This window comes from Orycteropus afer, unplaced genomic scaffold (genome assembly GCF_000298275.1).
Source record: "Orycteropus afer afer isolate SDZICR_OR568_19922 unplaced genomic scaffold, OryAfe1.0 scaffold00048, whole genome shotgun sequence".
Lineage (NCBI taxonomy): Eukaryota > Metazoa > Chordata > Mammalia > Tubulidentata > Orycteropodidae > Orycteropus > Orycteropus afer.
Window position 1 is genome coordinate 5,649,516 of NW_006921635.1, and position 4,066 is coordinate 5,653,581.

Consider the following 4,066-nt stretch of genomic DNA (forward strand, 5'->3'; position numbering starts at 1 on the left):
GCACAGAGGTGCGGGACCGGGGACTCTTTACCGGAAGTCGGAAGGGTCGGGCGGGAGTAGGTTGTGAGACGTATCGGGGCCGGGAGGGACACGTGAGGAGCGGGCGCCGCGCTGGGCCGCGTTCGCAGGGGTCGGGTGAGGGCCCAGCGGCTGGCCCTGCCTGGGTCCGCCCTCCGCGGGGCCGGACTGCCCTTCGGCAAGGGCGTGTCCGTATTCGTTTGCTGGGTCAGTTTGGGGTAGAGGACGCGAGAGGAGCGGCCCCCTCCTCCCCAGTATTCCTCCAACGTCCTCAGACTCCGCGGAGGAACCCTGTTGGCCCCACCTGATGCAACCTAGAAAATGGGCTGCGAGCGTCTGCAGGGTGGAGACTGTATGTTGCTACGTATGTAGCACCTAGAACTGTGCCTGGCTCAGTGAACACAAGCATCCGATAAATCCGATGCATATGAAGCCCCCGCCTCTGGCATACAGTCTTCCTCAAGTGTCACTGAGTGCCTCAAAAGCAGGCCATGCTCGCTTTCCCTGCCAAGACTGACTAAGGAGGTTGGAACCACCTTCCCACCCACATCTGGTTACCCTTTCCCCACTTTTCCACGCCAGCAACAGCACCGAGAAAACTCTTTTGGGTATCTGACCTTCATATGAACCCATTTTTTCCCTCATTTGAACTTTTTTTCCTGTATTTACGAGACTCAAGGAAATGTACGTGATTTGGTAGTGTTGTGGATAATAGGGTCCCTCTCAGTAGAGACTGAACAGACCTCACAAGAATGTGCGAACTTTAGACCTTGGCCCCTTTGGAAGTTTTACTTTAACTTAGGGCGCCAGCCAGCACAGTAGTCCGTTTTTCACATGTGTTGCAATTAAACTGGAAGCAAGTAGATAATCATTTTTTTTTAAGTGAAGAATATAGTAAAATTATTTCAGGAAGTGATGGGAAAAATTACCAAAATTCTCCTCAGTATCCTAGGGTTGTCCAGATAAAGGTAAAGAAGTGGGAAAACCGGAGAGTGATTATGCCAGGTATCTGCTGTAGCCAGAATGAAATTAATCTCCGGGATAGTTTAAGCAAAAATGACCACTGTATTCTGCGAACATGAGAAAAGGAGGAAATCAGCTTCTTACCCCCACCTTGCATCTGCAGTATTCCTTTAAACCAACAGTTACAAACCCTTTAAAAATTAACCCAAAGGAAAGTGGAAATAAAGTATCAGATAAAAAAGAAAAGAAAGAACAACAATAGAAGTACCCTCAACTTTCTCTGGTTTAATGATTTGACAGCCATATCTGGAAACAAGGTCTCAGAATTCAATCTTAGGACCAAATTCCAGGCCAATGGCAAGAAAAAGGGAAGCACAGTAGGAAAGCCAGAAACTGAGGGAGCTGAATGTGCTTTTTCACACAGGCTGAGAAAGCTCCAGTTCTCACCCACTATCATTGCAGTTTTTGCAATGGCCTGATGGAGGTGTAATTTACATGATATGAAATTCACCCATTTTAAGTGTACAATTTGTTGACTTTTGGTAAATTTACAGAGTTGTGCAAACATTCCCACTGATTTCAGAGCACTTCCATCACTCTAAAAACATCCCACAAACCTGCCTGAAGTTACTCCTCATTTCCACCCCACACCCAGGCAACGACGAATCCACTTCTGTCTCTATGGATCTGCCTATTGTCAACATTTCATACAAACGGAATCTTATAATATGTAGTCCTTTGTTTCTGATTCTTTCACTTAGCATAATGTTTTGGGGGTTTATCCATGTTGCAGCAAGTATCATTACTCCCTTTTTACTGCTGAGTATTCCATTGTATATTCCATCCACATTGCGTGTGTCCATTCATTTCCCAACTGGTAGACATAGTGCTTCTATTGGGAGCCATTATGCATAATTCCTCTAGGGACACTTGTGAACATATTTCTTCCTTTGGACATACGTTTTCATTTCTCTTGGGTAGAGTTTTAGGAATGGAATTGCTGGGTCATCTGTCAGTTTGTCAAACTGTGGTGGCTCGTTGTTGCTGTGATGCTGGAGGGTATGCCATTGGTATTTCAAGTATCAGCAGAGTCAGCCATGATGGACAGGTTCTTCAGAGCTTCCAAACCAAGACAGACTAAGAAGAAGGACCTAGGAGATGACTTCTAAGAAAAACTGGCCAGTGAAACCTTATGAATTACAGTAAAACGTTGTCTGATTATAGGGCCAGAAGATGAGCCCCTTGGGTGGAAGGCATTCAGATTAACTGGGGAACAGCTGCCTCCTCAAACAAGCATCGACCTTAATGACACAAATGGAGTAAAGCTTTTGAGACTTTCATTTGCTGATGGGGCACAACTCAAAAATGAGAAGCAGCTGCAAACATCTAATAATCAGAACATGGAATGTACAAAGTATGAATCTAGAAAAATTGGAAGTCATTAAAAATGAAATGGAACACATGGAGATAAAAATTCCAGGCATTAATGAGTTGAAATGGACTGGCATTGGCCATTTTGAATGACACAATCATATAGTCATCTATGCTGAGAATGACAAATTGAGGAGGAACAGCATCACTTCAGTTGTCAAAAACATCTCAAGATCCATGCTGAAGTATACAACACTGTTAGTGATAGAATAATATCCATAAGCCTAACAGGAAGACCAGCTAATACAGCTCTTACTCAAATTTACACACCAACCACTAACGCCAAAGATGAAGGTATTGAAGATTTCTACCAACTTTTTGTAGTCTGAAATAGAGCAACATGCAATCAAGATGCATTGGTAATTATTGGTGCTTGGAATGCAAAAGGTGGAGATTAAGAAGGAGGATCAGTAGTTAGAAAATACAGTCTTGGGGACAGAAATGACTCCAAAGATTGCGTGATTGAATTTTGCAAGACCAATGACTTTTCATTGCAAATACCTTTTTTCCAACAACATAAATGGTGATTATACACATGGACCTTTCCAGATGGAATACACAGAAATCAGACTTACTGTATCTGTAGAAAGAGACAATGGAGAAGTTCAGTATCATCCATCAGTAAGAACAAGACCGGGGACCAACTGCAGAAAAGACCATCAGTTGCTCTTAAGCAAGTTCAAATTGAAGCTAAAAAAAAAAAAAAACGAGTTTATGAGAGCCAAAGTATAATCTTGAGTCTATCCCACCTGAATTTAGAGACCATCTCAAAAACAGATTAGATGCATTGAACACTAATGACTGAAGACCGAACGAGTTGTGGGATGACATACATCAAGGACATCATACCTGAAGAAAGCAGAAAGTCATTAAAAAGACAAGAAACACAAGACTAAAATGGATGTGAGAAGAGACTCTGAAACTTGCTCTTGAATCTAGAATGGCTAAAGCAAATGGAAAAAAATGATGAAGTAGAAGAGTTGAACAGAAGATTCCAAAAGGTGGCTTGAGAAGACAAAGTAAAGTAGTATAATGAAATGTGCAAAGACCTGGAATTAGAAAACCAAAAGGGGAAGAACACGTTTGTTATTTATCAAGCTAAAGGAACTGAAGAAAAAATTCAAGCCTCAAGTTACAATATGAAGGATTCTATGGGCAAAATATTGAATGATGCAGGGAGCATCAAAAGAAGATGGAAAGAATACACAGAGTCACTGCACCAAAAAGAATTGGTTAACATTCAACCACTTCAGGAGATAGCATATGATTAAGAATAGATATTGAGAGTTCTGGTAAGATGGCAGAATAGGCAGAAAGACTGCACAGACCCTCTTCAACAAAGAAAAGGGGAACCAATTAACACAGATACAGAAGATAATCCTGGGCCCCTGAGCCTTTGAAGGGAAGGATATAGAAGTGGACTAAACTGCAACTAGCAGAAGAATTTGCATGAAAACACCAAAAAAGGAGACATATGGAGCTGCGGTCTGCAAGCGATCCTGATGGCACAGACAGCTTAAATATTGCCGAATGGTGGTAGGACCTAAGAATTAACCTAAAAATCAGCCCTGTTAGCCAGGGACTGGACTATATAGCTGGACTATATGAAGAAGAACGTGGCATCAGGATTGAAGGAAGAATCATTCACAAACTG